This window comes from Nicotiana sylvestris, chromosome 8 (assembly GCF_000393655.2).
Source record: "Nicotiana sylvestris chromosome 8, ASM39365v2, whole genome shotgun sequence".
NCBI classification, from domain to species: Eukaryota; Viridiplantae; Streptophyta; class Magnoliopsida; order Solanales; family Solanaceae; genus Nicotiana; species Nicotiana sylvestris.
In genome coordinates, this window is record NC_091064.1 from 215,171,665 (window position 1) to 215,189,261 (window position 17,597).

Genomic DNA, 17,597 nt, shown 5'->3' on the forward strand with positions numbered 1-17,597 from the left:
TCATGTGTGTACTTTGGCTTGAATGGACGAAAAAGTCACTTTATTTGCATTTAATGCCTTTCGTCTTCCAGCCTTGGGGTCTGTTTTTGTGCTACTTTTATCTTTGTATTGTTATAGTTTCTTCCTCTTAGTTAAGAATTATCCCAAATAGGCGCTTATCCAACTACTTAAATTAAAAATAGCCGATAAAGGTATAGTATATGCATACTTTATATATTATATATGTATAATTATATATAATCCATGTATAAATTATATGTATGGTTAGAAAAAGTAAATAATGAATATGAACGACTATTTATGTAAAAATCCCTTTTCCTTAGTCTGTTGAGCCCGTTTTGGTAAATCTCCTTGTGGCACGTACTACAGTGCCACAGACACCAAGGCATGCTTGCCTTGTGCTGTTATGATTAGTTAATCTGCTAACCGCTCTGTTTTAATTTATGTGACAATTTGAATCTGAATGGAGTAAGAAAAACATGAAGACTGGTAAAACTTGTGGCTTTAAACATGTCATTTATGTGGTTATCATAGCTTTTCGTTGTGAGAAAAATGAAAAGTATAAAATTAATTATTTTTAAATTTAGAAGAGTATGGAATGAGCTAAAAAGAAATATCACATAAATCGGGAAGAAGGGATTGCTTTTGGACCATTAAAAGAAAAAAAAAGACTTTTCTATTAATTGCAAGGAAATTTAGCTGTGTTCCAGGGATATTGTAGTTTTACCATAACTTGGCTTTTTCTTTTTTATGTAAGCATATTTTGAACTGGTTATGACACATAGTGTAGTGTAATAGGAAAGTTTGAGTAGGATGCTATTTATCTTTTTTTACTTTTCCCCGTAATTTATTTTCATTTAAAACTTAGTAAATGATTAAAAGTTTAAAAGTCACGTCTAATTAAAACCTAACATTACGGCCGTTCCCCTAATTTGGAAAACCCAAATGGCTCATTGACTTCGCCGTTCTCTAGCCAATGTTGCTATAATGGTTGAAATTATGTGCTCATTTTGCTTAGTTTTATAATTTGTGTCACACCTTCTTTTTTTCGAGTGATAGGGGAGTTTTTTCAATTAAAGTGATATTATCTGAAATGAGATTATTTGTTTAATTAGAGTCGCCACTTGAAATATTTGTTATGGTGTCCCAATTCACCGGTTTATTTTAAAATCCCATATCGAGGAAATTGACTTTATTTATGATCCGCAAACACAGAAGACCGGGTAAGGAATTCTGTTAACTCGGAAGAAGGTGTGAGGCACTCCCGAGTACCGTGATTTTAGCACGGTTGCTTAACAATTAATACATGGCTTAAATATCTGAATTATTATATGTTTTAGAACCTTTTATGCGTTACCGCTTCTATACCGCTTTATTATTTTAAACAATTATGAAATTATTTAAACAAGTCGCGATATCGCGCACTTATTATTTTTGTACACATGCCATGTGAAACGTACCCGTGATTCACAACATGTTTAATTTTTTTAATTATTTGAAGTTGGGGCCAAGTCGCGTGAAGCGCGCACTTGAGTTGGGATTTACGTATCGTGATTATGCAACCCACAATCACGATGATTTATTATTAATCACGCCTGAAGCAAGCTACGATGTTCGTTTATTTAAGATTGTTGTACGGTCATGCTTTATGTAGGGAGTAAATAGGCTAGTTAACACGATCTATTTAATTTGTCTCAAATCAATCGGAGCCTCAAATTAAACTATTTAAGTTTAGTGACCATGCATACGGTCCAAGTACCTTCTTTATTATACTATCTTTGCCTATTCCCAAAACTATACATATCTCAAAGAATTATTGAGGTCAATTGCATATGATACAATAAAAGGTCAAAACCAGCAAATATCTACAAGAAAGCTAAAGAAATAAACTGGCACAACAATTAATTAAAAGAACACATCTAAGACATATGTAATATTAAAATAATTGAAAACTAAATGGACCATTCATAACTTTACTGTAACGACCCGACTGGTCGTTTTGAGCTCTAGAGCGTCGTTCGGCAATTCGAGGCCAGGAACAGCTTCACTTCAGGTATTAAGATTTGTACGCATGATCGAAATTGAATTCCGGGAAGTTCGAAGTTGATTTGGGAAGAGAATTCTCATTTCGGAAGCTTTAAGTTGAAATAATTGACTAAGATTGGATTTATGAGTAAACGACCTCGGAATTGGGATTCAAAGGTTCTTGCAAATTTGTATAATAATTTCGGACTTGGACGTATATCCGATTGGGTTTGGAAAGACCCGAGAACGTTTCGGCACCTATTGTGGAAGTTAGCATTTTTTGAAGAATTTCATAAGTTTGGGTTGAGGTGCATTTCAGTATTATCAATGTCCGTTTGGGATTTCGATTATGGGAATAGCTCCGTATGGTGATTCTGGTGTTACGATCGGAAGTGAATTCAGAGGTCTGTGGGTCATATTGGAGTCATTTGGCTAAAGTTAGAAATTTGAAGGTTTTTGAGAAGTTTGGCCGGAAGTGGACTTTTAGATATCGGGGTCGAAATCCGATTTCAAAAGTTGGAATAGGTCCGTAATGTCGAACATGGCTTGTGTACAAAAATTAAGGTCAATCGAATGTGATTTGCCAGGTTTCAGCATCGAATGAAGAAGTTCGAAGTTCTAAAGTTCATCAAGTTTGAAATGGAGCGCGATTCATAGTTTTAGCGTTGTTTGATGTGATTTGAGGCCTCGAACAGGTTCGTGTGATGTTATGGAACTAGTTTGTGCGATTGGACGGGTCCCGGGGGGGGGGGGGGGGCTCGGGTGTGTTTTGAGGTGGTTTCGGATCATTTCAGGCTGTGTTGTTGCTGCAGATTTCTGTTTCTGGTTTCCTTCTTCGCGATCGCCAAGGGGGTTCCGCGTTCGCGAAGAAGAAGGTGGGAGGCGGCTGGATTTGGCCTTCGCGAACGCGAAGTGGAGGTCGCGAATGCGAAGGGGTGGGTTGAGTTGGCTACGTGAACGCGTAGAAGGAAAGAGGGGAGCTGGGCCTGAGGTCGTTGGCCTACGCGAACGCGAGGCCTGAACCGCGAACGAGTAGGGTTAGGGTGGCTGGCATTCGCGAACGCGATCACTGGGCCGCGAACGCGATGAGGAGAATTTGGGGCTGAAGCAGGTTGTGCTTCGCGAACGCGAGGGCATTTCCGCGTTCACGAAGAAGGGCAGTGCTGGCCAGTGAGTTGTTTTAAGACGGGATTTGGCCCATTTTCTTTCATTTTCTCTTGGCTTGAGCGATTCTTTGAGGGTTTCAAGAGGGGTTTTTTTTATCATCAATGGCAAGTTAAGTTATTCCCACTTATTATGAGTTAAATACATTGATTATGTATAGATTTTAACATGAAAATTAGTAGAAATTTGGGGTTTTGAGGAAGACCTAGAAATTTGGTATTCTTAGATTTTGACCACGATTTGGGTACGAAATTGGCAGTAAATTATATATTTGAGTTCGTGAGGTTATGGGTAAACTTTATCTTCAAAAATCATGTGGGTCCAAGGGCAATTTTGTCAATTTTTCGATCGGGGATAGGAATTGTTATAAATTTGATTATTAAGAGTAATTGAGCATAAATTAATGGGTTTGCATAATTATTGGCTAGTTTTGAAGCGTTGTGCATCGGTTTGAGTCGTCAGAAGAGCTTGGAAGCCGGTTATGGAACTTCGGAGCGAGGTAAGTCTCTTTTCTAACCTTGTAAGAGGGAATTAACCCCATAGGTGAACTAAATTAATATGTGCCTCTATTTGTGGGTGATACGTACGCACGAGGTGACGAGAGTCCGTACGTAGCTACTAGTTATGCCTATGTCTGAGTAGTTTTAGGTTTATACCATGCCTTGTTAATAATGTTGTTGATTTATGTTTATTGTTTGCCTTGAGAAGAAGCGAGATTGAGCTTGCTAAGTAAATGTCTTGAAAAGAGTTGAAATTGAGGAATTTGAGATCTTAAAAGTTTTTATTTGAATTTCATATTTTTGAAAAGGATTGAAGGAATATTATAATAGCTTAAGAAATCTATGTGCAACTGCATCACATGTATGTTTCGCGAACGGGGTAATTTCCTTAGAAAGCTACAAGTTGAATTTTCCTTATTTTGAAAAGAATCAAGAAAGAGATATGATTTCAATGTTAAATTTATATTTGACCGCGTCGCAAGTATGATTCGTGAGCGGGGTGATTCCTTAAATTTATATTTTACCGCGTCGCATGTATGATTCGCGAGCAGGGTATTCCCTTCTACTACTCTTATGGGATAGGGCCGTTTGCCTCGACAGGATTTATGTACCACACTCTCATGGGAGCGGGTCGTTCGCCTCGGCAGGTTAATAATGCATCTATGGTTCGCGCCGTTCGACCCTCGGCAGTGCACATTTTACTTTTATGTTGGATCGAGCCGTACGCCTTGGCATTTCCTATATATATATATATACACACACATGTTGACATGTGATTTTTGTCCCTCCCCAAATTTTTTCACATTTTTAGCACATAAATATTTATTTTAGCCTTAATGTAGCTATTTCAGCTTATTTTGACTCTTTTACTTTATTTTCGTCACAAAAACGAAAATTGCAAAAAATATACATAAATTTTAGTTTATTTATTTCTCATAAACTTTAAAAAATACAAAAATAATACTTTATATTTTTATCTTTATATATATATATAAAAAAAAACTAAAATTATTTTGTCAGTCTTATTTTTATAAAAAATATAAAAATAGTTTCGTTTTAATTGCCAGTCTTATTTTTATAGTTATTTTGCTTATGTAAGATTAATTAAATAAATTCATGTTTTCATTCTCGGTTCCGGGCAAAGAATAATATTCGGGTTCAAACGACCCATTTTTAGGCCTAATTTTCGAACCTAGCCCGTAACAATCCGAGCCCAACACACGTGGGGGACATAGACAAAACACAAGAACATGAGCACATGGACAAAGTAACATGGGAAGGCTTTTAAAATTGGACCACTTAGATTTAAAAAAGAGAGAAAAAAGCATATAAAAATACCCTACATTTACATATACACAGATGGAGCACATGGGAGGAGGACTTAGACATTTTTTGAAAAAAGAAAGAAAGAGACCACCACTGTTGGTCTTCTTCTCCATTTTTGGAGAAGAAGAAAAACCATACACACCTGGAGACCGCCCCCCTCCTCTCTTCATCTTGTTCAAAACACCCTACCACTGCCCAGCTCCATTGCCAAAGAACACCCCCTCCCAGAAACGCGGACAGAGTATACATTCGATATACACTCGATATACCGCGGATATACACGGGCAGAACACCCCCTCCCCAACGTATCTCCTTCTTCTTTCTCCTCACGACCAGCTGAAAACGACCCCCTGAACGACGTTTCCCAAACGACCTCCATAGCCTGAACCTTCCAACTCCGACCACTGCCCGTCCTCAATGACCCTACCAGCACCCCCCACGCCTGAGCTCCACCAGTCCCTCACCACTCCTTCGAGACGTTGTGCTGCCCGACAGTGAAAAAAAAATACAGCAAAAATGGTGATAGGGACGTGAGAGGTTTTCAGTTCAATTCCGTTCGAGGTTCCGTCATGGTCGTGTCGTTCGTGTTGTAATTCGTGACTGTTGATTCATTTTGCTGTCGAGGTATGTTTGCGGTTCCTTTCATTTCTTAAATAAAAAGGACTATTGTTGGATGTTCAAAGTACTACAATATCTTTGTTATTCTGTCCTACATTTAAGTTCTAATGCAGTGTATTTTAATCTCGTTTTGAAAAAGATCCAAAGCCCCGTTGTTCGAGCTTTCGTATGTTTGTTTCAGTTATGGCTTCTGCGTTTTGTTATGCTTATGCTTCAAGCTAATGACAGTGATGAATATTAAATCATATGTTATGTTACACTGTTATAGGGCTTCACCTGTGGGTTGATAACTTTTAATGTTTGTTTGTTCATTTGGTTTTATTATAATTACTCTAGGAAATAATTTAATATGCTATTTTGTTTTGTACTTTGAGTCGATCGGTTTAGATTAATGGAGTTAAACTAACAGATAAAGAAGAGTAGGCTTAAAATTCGGACTGATATTTTCCTATAACGTTTGGTTACTGTAGTAGTAACATAAGAATGAATTTTATATTAAAATTATTACATTAGTTGAATTTTCCATGGCCCTCGCAAAGTAGAAAATTGCAGTTGTCTTAGGTTTACCTTTTAAATAATAAAATGAGACGAGCCTCGCCAAATAAAACGCACAAACTCCGGGGCCCTCATAAATGTATATATTAAAAATACTTAAAATTTGGGATGGGCCGTTTAAGCGAATTTCACGGCCTTCCTCAAAGATAATAACGTGTTAGTCTCTTTAGGCACGTTTTTAATAATATTACTTTTCCTAAATCAGGGTGCACATTTATGTGACCCAAATCCAAATCCCAACGAAGTCGAAATATGTTGACAACCACGGGTGCATTGATTGTAACGTGGTTCGGGACACGTTTTCACGACGTTGCATTTCTATTAAAAAATAATAATAAAAGCGGATTAAACTTAATAAAAGCACACAAGTCATAACATGTATTAAAATCAGATATTTAGCCATTATAACAATTTAAGCGACCGTGCTAGAACCACGGGATTCGGGGGTGCCTAACACCTTCCCTCGGGTCAACAGAATTCCTTACTTAGAATTTCTGGTTCGCAGACTTCATTTGGAAAGTCGAATATTTTCCTCGAATTGGGATTCAAGATAAACCGGTGACTTGGGACACCAAAAGCCAAACCTTTCCCAAGTGGCGACTCTGAATTAAATAAATAATCTCATTTCGAATATTGTCACTTAAATTGGAAAAACTCCCTCGCGCATTTACCCTTCGGGGCGGGCGCGCAAAAAGGAGGTGTGACAACACACACACACACACACCACTCTTATGGAACTCGTGCATAACATTTGGCTAGAAGCCAGGGTATCTAAGGATCTTTCCCTGAATTGAATTATGACAACCATTTTATGATAGTTAGTATACCTTTATATATGCCCCGGTTATGGAGGGAACATGCTAGTTGAGAGCTTTAGTGTAATTGCAAAGAAGAGAATTGTACCACGTATTTTATACATGTTTATTTTCATATGCTTACTCTGTTTCATATTTATTCACTTCTTTCCTGCATTTGAAATCATTGGACCACTAATAAGAATCGAAGTCGACCTCTCATCACTACTTCTTCGAGATTAGATGGGATACTTACTGGGTACACGTTATTTTTGTACTCATACTACACTTGTTGTGCATTTTTGTTGCACAGGCACATGTATGACCATTGGCCTAGTCAGGCGCAACGACATGTTTGATACGGAGACTTAGATGAGCTGCACCTCTTGAGGCAACCCGCAACCAGCAAAGTCTCCTTCAGAGTACTGTATTGTATTTTCTTTTCTGTCCAATTTATATTCCGGATAGTTATTGTATTACATTGTTTCCTAGAAATTGCTCATTTACTTGTGACACCGGGTTCTGGGATGTCAACGGGATTATTCAGTGTCAAAATTTGTTAAAGACTTCATTATTTATTTAGTGGAATTCTTTATTAATTGTTTAATATTTTAAAAAGGAATAATTTAAAAATATTAAAACGAGAAATTTTTAGCTATTTAGTGTTGGCTCGCCTGACAGTGCTGTCCGGCGCCATCACGACCCTTAGTGAATTTTGGGTCGTGACAATACATAACAAAAGCAAACAATACACATTCAGAGGTATTTAATGAGCTGAAAGCATTTCATATTATTTAACAAGCTAACAAAGAGCAAGCAGGAATGAAAAGAGATCGAGAAACGGACCTCTGTGAACTCAGAAATTCTTAAAAATGAAGTTCGATAACGGAAATCCAAACAGAAACTCGCCCGGACCCCTCGACAACCTTGACAGACTGAGCTCAACTTAAGAGAACAACAATAGTTAATGAAGGTGAAACTGCTACATTTTATAGTGAAAGAGAGCTGGTCGGAGATGGTGAAACGCCGGCGAAACACTGACAAGGCAGTGACCTAGCGGAAATGATTTTACATGGCTTCATAATAGATTTTAGGAGTGGAACAGAGAAGCCCAACTGTTGGGGTTTGCTAGATCTTTTGCTGCGTTTTCTGCTGTGTTTGGATAGCTTTATTAGGTGATTTTGCAGGGTTTCATGGTTGATTTTCGTGGCTTTTGGGGTTGAAGTTTGTGTTGTAATGGAGTGTTTATGGCTGGACTTTGGATAAGGATACTGTGTTTTTTCTATCCGTTCCTTTTACAAATCTCTCTTCTCTCATTTTTTGTTTCTTCTACAAATCCCCCTTTTATTCTCTCGTGTTCTCTGCTTTTGTTTCCTTCCAGCTCCCCCTATTTTGTTATGTGTGTGACCCCCTTAACTGTGTGAATGAGTGGAAGATATATAGGCATAGGTATAGGAATTAATTGATAGCAAGAAAATAAGAGTGTGTATGTGCTTGTGAGTATTGAGTGAGAGCATGTGTGTTTGTTACAAAATATTTGAAAAAATCTTGCTAGGTGACATTTTTGCATTGTGAGCACGTGATTTTTGCCTTACGAAAAACTACTCCAAAATAAAATCAAAAAAATAAAATAAATCTCTTTTACTGTGTAATTTTTGAATTTGCGTGGTGTTAAATATTTGTGTTATGACCATAAATGTTTACTTTGTCATAAATAAAATGAAAAATAAAATAAAATACATGTTGCATGCATATAGGATTTAACTATGTATTTAAAAGATAATTTAAATAAAATCACAAAAATATGCAATAGTTCTATTTTTAAATATTTCAGTGTGTGATTAATGTTTTGTCTATGTATTAATAGGAAATTTATCTTTGTAAGGGTAATTTTGTTTTTATTATTTTTATTAAGAATTTAATAATTAGGAATTTAATTAGGAAATTAAAAGAAGTAGAAATTAAGTGGGTAAAACGGATCTAGGCCAAATCTTAAACAAAACAATCAGGCCCAAAACATTTTAACCCACCCCCACAGCCCAATCCAAAACAGCCCAGGTACCGGTCCAATTCAGCTACGCCAAACGACGTCGTTTGGTGATCATTCATCAAGGGCCGTTAGATTAGATCAATTCAACGGCTGAGATACACTACCCTTACCCGGAACCCTCTACCCGACCCATCGCCCCAACTCAGCCCGACCCTGGCATTAAACCAAACGACATCATTTGGTTTAATGAACAAATCCTGGCCACTCATTCTGATTGATCTAACAGTCAAGATCAATCCACCCCTCCCCTATATAAGTTCCAGACCCCTACCCCGGCCCCCTAACTAAACCCCCTCTCTACTGTTCATCGTCACCTTCCTCAGACCCCCCCCTTAACCCTAGCCACCCTAAGACCCCAAATCCTGAAACCCGGCGGCATCAACGCCGCCGGTCACCACCTTAACAACCTAGAACCCCCTGAACATCCTCTATCCAGTTATGCTAGCCACTTGGCTCGAATCTGCTTGAAGGTTCTCGAATCTTCATTTGAAGATTCGAGCCGAGTTTAGATCTAAACCTAACAGCCCCAAATCGACACCATAGCTTCCCCTAACCACCCTGAGTATGGATCTATTGTTTGTTTGGCTCGAATCAGTTCCAAGCTTCTCGAATCTTCTTTTGAAGATTCGGACCAAACAAGAACAAACTCAGATCTGTTTTAAGCTGACACCAAATGACCCCTAGGCTACCCTCACCCTTGTATCATGTTTGGTTCTCCTCGAATCTGACCAGAAATGGTTAAATCCCAAATCGAACTTTCAAGAACCCTAAAAATACCAAACTTTTGGATTCCGTTCAGATTGAATAAAGATTGAGGTTTAATCGACCTTAGTCGAAGTATTTTCAGTGGAAAATACTTCGACTAAGGTCTGTTTGATTTCAAACAAAATCCGAAGCCGAGTTGAGTTCGAGTCTGATTAAAATTCAGAGGTACTTTTCTATTTCTGTTTGCATATTCTGTATGTATTTTTGTTTGTTTTAATAACTTGTTAATTTTTTTTATATTTTTTGTTTTGATTAATTCTGTCATTTTGTCTCATGCCCGTCTATATGATCAAAATATGAAACTGTTTCTGTTGGTTGTGATTGTTCATAATGTAAGTAATCGACTCGATTAAGTTCGTCGATTAGTTATATTATGAATTCTCATTTATGATAATGCTAATAAAAACAGTCTGCTTCTATTGTTTTAGACTGATTATGGACAAATGTTGTAAATAGTCTACTGATTAATACTTGTCAATTAAATCATGTTTGTTTGCAAATCAGTAATTTCAAATGTATGATGTGTATATATTGTTTTCTGAACAGGGCATTGTCAGTATATTGACAATGCTCCTGTGTTTGTTTGATTTATTGTTCAAAGTTAAAGCTCAGTTACTGAACTCAGTGTAATATGTTGCTATGATGATTGGTTCTGAATTCAGTATGATTCTACCAATGTTTGATTGAATGTAATTGTGTTAGGAGTTACATTTTTAATCAGAATTCAGTCCAAACTTTAGGATTGGTTATAGCTGCTTAAACAGATTTTAAAATCTGTATTGTGAAATTCTGAATTTAAGACAGTAATAACATTAATTACAGTAGAAAATATGGGATATTTTTGGACAGAATAGTGAGGGTAATATGATATAAAAGTGAGCTGATAGTGGAGTGATAATGGCTATTAGTTAATGAGTAATAATGGGGAACAAAGGGTAATGGGCTGATTAAAATCAGGATAGGATCATTTAATGTATTAAAAAGTAGTTTGTAATGGAACTTTCTATTTTAAAAGAAGAAAGGGGTCCAAGAAGCACTTAAAAAAGCATAGGACCAGCCCTGTATAAATACAGGAGCTGGACAGCTTAATGAAAAAAAAAACTTGAAGAGAGTTTGAGAGATTTTAGGAGATTTTGGAAGAAGAAAAATCTGATTGAGAGTTTTCAGTTAGACAGAGAAGAGAGTTTAGAGAGACTTCATAACATATTTTGAAAGAGAATTTAAGAAAAATACACCTAGAGTGAGATAAAAGAGAAAAACCCAGCAGAAAAATCAGATTCTTCTTGGAATCTGAAGAGGAAGAGGAAAAAGAAAAACAGAAACAGATATAGAAACAGAAAAGAAAATCAGAAACATACTTTTCTTTGGATCTGTCCGGGTCTATTTGTTTGATATTACTTGGATTAAATCTGAAAGTTTTTTTTCCCAAAAATCCTGTTACTGTGCATCTGGGCTCCTCGGATCCTATTCTTGTTCAGACTTGCTGTGTTATCGGTACATTCTACTGATTTTGTTATTGCTGCTACTGCTGAAATTTACTCCTTCTACCTTCATTTTCAGGTACATGTCTTTTAAATTTTAAGTTGGAAAGAGATTCAACATGACTCATCAATGAAGCTTGAATTGAAATTCTGTTTTCCATTTGTCCAAGTTCATCAGTTTAAATTTCATTTTTTGTTTCATGTTAGTTAATTAGTAGTGAATTCAATTTGATAGCTATGAGCTAATTGTCTTACTTTGAAAGTTCGTATAAAGCTTTGTAATAATGCTAGCCCTTCATCTCATTAGTTTAATCATATTTGAACTGTCAAGGTAGGAAACATGACATAAAGATTGGCCATTAACTAGGCCTTGTGGCGTTGTTAGAATAGAGTGAAAATATCAAAACCATATTGCTAGTTTATTCTTATACTTGATTTAGTTATGGATGGAATGATATAAGTTGTACGTTCTTATGTGGTATGATAACAGGTATTTATAGAACCATTAGTGGATGGTGAGTTGAGTTGTTATGGCTCATTATGATGTTAAAGTGCTACGAATGTTTCAAGACATACAAATACGTTGCATGTAAGGCAATGTTGTCAATCAATTTGTATAATAATTCTTTTCTTATCAACTTGATGCCTATTCACCCTCATAAATAAATTAACCAAACAATTAGGCCAATTAGATCAAAAGCAAGTATATGAGAATAAAATGAGGTGTACAAGCATAAATTGCAATACTTATATCAATGGTAAGTAGAAATAGAATTTGCACTAAATAAGAAATAAATAAAAATTGTTCAAAAATACTTCTTCCCTTCATAAATCATTTTGTGAGTTTCATATGTCCCTCATTCTTTGGTATATGTATATATGTTGTATTTGTGAAGAATAGTATTAATCATGTTCTTATTCTTTATTTTGAATTTGAATAGTCTTGGATGAACATAAATTATACGCGGAAATTCTAATCGACGGGCAACATTTAATAGATTGCGAATTCTTTTCAAAGAATTTATAGGCCTCTAAAATGGGAGTTTCTCATGATTTTCACATAAAAGAAATATATGAATATAATAAACAATTTGTGGAAAATCCCTAAACCATTACAAATATTTTGCGCAATTAGGGATACGTTCGCGTACCCTGATTATATTTTTAAAAAGCAAAAATTCGGATTATGCGTACGCGCAATTTCGAGCGAATATTTAATAAAAGGATTTTTTCAAAGGCGTTAAATTAATTTCATAAAAACCCGCGATGTGCGGTTCAATATTTAAGAAAAACAAATATTCTTGATTCAACACAATCTCGAAAAATGATTGCTTAATAAATATATTATCAAAAGTTATTGTGTACACGTACGCGTGACACAATTCCGCATTTTTTTTGATTTATAACACGAATATATGTACACGTAATTCGATTCAAAGAAGGGTCCTTAATCACAATAAGTATAAGCGGTAGTTAAAATTACGTAATAAAAATATATTTAATAAAAATCAAGATAATTAAGCCAATAATAAAAACAGTTAAGCGACCGTGCTAGAACCACGGAATTCGGAAATGCCTAACACCTTCTTCCGGATTAATAGAATTCCTTATTCAGGATTTCTGGTTCGCAGAATAATAAACAGAGTCATATTCTCCTCGATTCAGGGATTAAAATTGGTGACTTGGGACGCCTAAAATTCCCAGGTGGCGACTCTGAAATAATTAAATAAATTCCGTTTCGACTGTCATTCAATTGGAGAAAACTCCCCACGCGCCCCGCGGGTGCGGAAAAAAGGAGGTGCGACAGCTCTGGCGACTCTGCTGGGTACTTAAGTGGTTTCTATCTTCCACTGTAACCCAGAACCACTGGTTCAGGGTTTAAAGAATTCGAGCTTAAAATAACTGCATTAATTGGCTTTATTTACTATATGATTTTCAACTGTTTATATGCTTAACATGCTAAATGTTTTTTTACTGCTTTAATATTATTTGAATTGTGAATATATACAACTGCTACGAAACCCCTTTCTTTCTGAGTCTTCTGAATTTATGGTGTACACGTGCGCGTGACCCACCTTTCTGTTAAAGTCATACCAAATAAGACGGAGTTGGGACAAGTAACTAGGCCGGGCAGACTTTCGTGCTCCCGGTACGTTGCCCCCGCTTCGGCTCAAACTGTCCGTTTGGGTAAGCCAGGTTTAGAACAATCAACCTAAGGTTTTACACTTAGAATAACTCAGCCATGTACCGGATCCCTAGTAGGAACGAATATTTGCATCATATGCATTTGGCCTTGGAGACTCAACACAGGGGTTGGGTCTGTCTAGGACAGGTGAACCCAAAATAAAAAGACCATCATGATGCATCCTACTTGTTACTTGTGCATTCATTTGCCTCGAACATGCTTGTTGACCAGCTTAAATAAAATCATGGTGAGAAGAAAGGAATAAAATAGGTTGTTTTAAAAATTTCGAAAAAAAAATAGTTTTAAATTTTGAAATAAAGGTATTTAATAAAAAAAAATTTCGAAAATGATTTTTTTTTAGTATAAATTTTCAAAATGAATTTTAACTTTATCAAAATTAAATTTCAGATACAAAATGAGCACCACACAAAGCCCCTCATCCACAAGTACGGAAGAATTTCTATGTCAGCTTCAAATGTGGTGGTATGATTTAGGCGAAGACGGTCAAAAATGGGTCGTCAAGCATTTGGGAAATCTCACGGACATTATGAAAGTTAAACCCCGTGATGATCTGATTGCGGCGTTAGTAACTTTCTGGGATCCTGTTCACAATGTTTTTCGTTTCTCTGACTTCGAGCTTACTCCTACATTAGAGGAGATAGCTGGCTATGTTGGTTTTGACGGAAGTTTAAGAAATCAAAGCTTGATATTCACAAAGGCTCCTTCGGTACATCGATTCTTCGGTCTTCTGAACATCAGCAGTCAAATCAGGAAAAGCAATGTCATCAATGGATGTTGTTCCTTCAACTTTTTGTATTCAAGGTTCGGAAAGTCAGATGGGTTCGAAATTCATGAGAAAGGCCTTACCAATAAGCAAAACAAAGACACTTGGCAGATTCACCGTCGCTTTGCTTTCATGGTGGCTTTTCTAGGAGTCATGGTCTTTCCAAACAAAGAGCGAACAATTGATATTCGCACCGCGAAAGTTGTGCAAATCCTCACGACCAAAGAAAATCACACCCTTGTCCCCATCATTCTATCAGATATTTATCGGGCTTTAACTTTATGTAAATCAGGAGCAAAGGTCTTCGAAGGATGCAAAATTTTGTTGCAAATGTGGGTGATGGAGCATCTCCAACAACAGCCCAAGATCATACAGTATGGGTCAAACAATGATAATTGCATCGAGAGCTATGAGGAAAGAACAAAAAATTATCAGGCTCCAGAAGGGATAGAAGCATGGGTATCTCATCTAAAGGCTTTAACGGCAAATCAAATTGAATGGACTCTGGGATGGCTCCCGATGAGGGAAGTAATACACATGTCAGCCTCAAATAGTTATCTACTACTATTGGGATTGAGAAGCATTCAGCCGTATGCACCACTGAGAGTCCTAAGGCAATTAGGGAGATATCAAATAGTTCCTGATGATGAAGATTTGAGTGTGCAAGTAATCGAATTACACCCAGAAGCCACTATTCCCGAGGCTCTACTTCAGCAGATGTGGAATGGGTGCCGATACTTGAAAAGTGATACTCAAGTCCCAGACGCTACAAAGGGTGAGATAAATCCTGGATATGCAAGGTGGTTTGAAAAACGGTCTCGCGTAGATGATGTACCAGAACCTGAGCTAAAAAGGCCAACAAAAAGACCCCATGTTCAAAACTTCAATGATAAAATCCAAGAGCGGTTGATCTGGGGAGAAAAAGAAAAAGGGTACAAAGCAACTATCCATGCCCTAAAAGAAAATCTAAGAAGCCTCAGTTTGGAGAAAGATTTGCAAGAACAAGAAGCCGAAGGCGAGAAAAAGAGTCTAGCTTGTGAGAATGAAAATCTTCATGCTCGATTCCAAAAAATGAAAAGAGTTTCTGAAACGCCAAAGAGGAGCTGGAAGGATCAAAAAACCATCGCCAATCTCTTTGAAAAAATGCAAGATTATGATTCCATTCTTGCGGAAAACGAAAGGGCATTGAGCAAAGCAAAAGAAAGGATCCAACAATTAAACGAAGAAGCCAGATCTAACAAAGAACGCCAAGATAGGCAATCCGAAAAAGACAAGGCACAACTCAAGAAGGAAAAAGACTATTGGATGCGATCAGAAGACCAGCTTCGTGCACAACTAGAAGAGGCAAGAAGATGCAACAGAGAATATCAACAAGCAGACCTCGACAAGGAAAGATCGCAAGCAAGATTAGAGCAGGCCATACTCTGAGCTCTATTAGAATCAGCTCTAGATCGTGAAAACCGTGTCAGAGATATAGCCACCACTCGTCAGCAGCAATTGCAAGACCAAGACCAACGTCTCCAAGGTTTCAGGGCACAAATCCACGACCTGGCAGTCTTCACATCTCAAAGTTATGTAAACTGCCAAGGAATGGATTATGAAAGGTTTACAGAGCATGCGCCCACTTTTGCTCATCATCTAGCAATAGAGTTGGAAAGGATGTATCGAACGCTGGGAGGCCATCCGGGTCAAGCCCCACATTGAGCAGATAATCCAATATTTGACAACAAAAGTGGAAAGTGGGGCACGTTGTGAGATGTTAAGAATTGTATCTTTTATTTTGATTTAAGTGTGTGTTTTCAAGCCATTTTCTTAAAGTTTTCAAATGTAATTCCATCTTTGTGTAATGAATAAAAGTGATTGCCTTTGGTCCGAACTACGCAAGGTCTGATTCATGTAAGGCATGATACGTAGGCAATATCTCAGATTTGACCACCACGATAAAAGATATATATAATAAATAAAAATGAATAACAATAAAAATTTCAAGAAGGCTGGGACGACACAAGCAGCCGAGCAAATGCATAATAGAAAGGGATTATTTGTCTAGGAGCATTGCATCTCAACGTGTGATTATATATGTGTTAAACTCTCAAAGCTAACAAGATTGTTCATTTTCAGAATTCAAGCAGTTAGTTTCTCTAAAGAGTATACTGGCATATTATCACTATCACACAAGATCAAAAGGACCAATACCCGAAAGTATGTCTATCCCAGATGTTGACACAGGTATGGAGATAGAGGAGATGGATGTCGGGAAAATGAAAGAAGAGATGTTTAAGCTCAAGCAGCAAATGGCTGAGATGTACCAAGCCTGGTCTACAGGACAGTTACCCCCATCTTACCCAAATAACCCTGCTCCATCAATGACCCAAACTCAGGATAATATCACCACTGAATTGTCCCCAAACTTCCCCATTTACCAGCACTACCGAGGCACCACCTCTCAGACACCGCAGCCTCCACCTCCGAAACCCGTTCCATATTTTCCCCCACCTATGACTCCTGTTTTCGTAGCACCTCCCCTTGCTACATTCCACAAATCTCCTAGTGAGCCTACATTCCAGGCCCAAGACAACCAATATTACCCCCCGGAGCCCACCCTCAAAGCCTCCGAAATTAATTCAACTGCTCCTCGTTTTGATCTCCCAACCGAAATTGACAAGCCAACTAAAAATGTTGAACAAGAAGAGATGTTCAGGAAGGTCAAGAGTCTAGAGCAATCGTTCAGAGACATGCGAGGATTAGGCGGGCAAGTCAGTGTAGCATACAAAGATTTATGCTTATTCCCCAATGTACAATTGCCAGTTGGCTTCAAGATGCCCAAATTTGACCTATACAGCGGGCACGGCGACCCAGTAGCTCACTTAAGGGGTTTCTGTAGCAAGATGCGAGGAGCTGGGGGAAAGGATGAATTATTGATGGCTTACTTCAGTCAAAGTCTAAGCGGATCAGCTTTGGAGTGGTATACACGCCAGGACCATGGAAGATGGTACACCTGGGATGACCTGGCACAGGCATTCGCATACCATTTCCAATACAATCTGGAAATCATCCCAGATCGATTATCTTTGACCAAATTTGAGAAGAAACACAATGAAAGTTTCAGAGAGTATGGTTTTCGGTGGAGAGAACAGGCAGCAAGAGTGGATCCTCCTATGAAGGAGAGTGAAATGGTAGACTACTTCCTCCAAGCCTTGGAACCGACTTACTATGCCCACTTGGTTTCAGCGGTTGGGAAATCATTCAACGAAGTAGTGAAGATGGGAGGTATGGTGGAAGAAGGCCTCAAGACAAATAAAATCATGAGCTATTCAGCAATTAAGGCAACTACTCAAGCTATTCAAGGC

At 37.5% G+C, this 17,597-nt stretch overlaps 1 long non-coding RNA gene across 1 annotated transcript; it reads left to right on the top strand.

The window, feature by feature from the left end:
- Positions 1-5,050: 5,050 nt before the first annotated feature.
- On the top strand, positions 5,051-7,581 carry LOC138874554 (uncharacterized). Its single transcript, XR_011401555.1, has 2 exons — positions 5,051-5,639; positions 7,296-7,581. It is a non-coding gene; the product is annotated as an uncharacterized lncRNA (long non-coding RNA).
- The last annotated feature ends 10,016 nt before the right edge of the window (positions 7,582-17,597 follow it).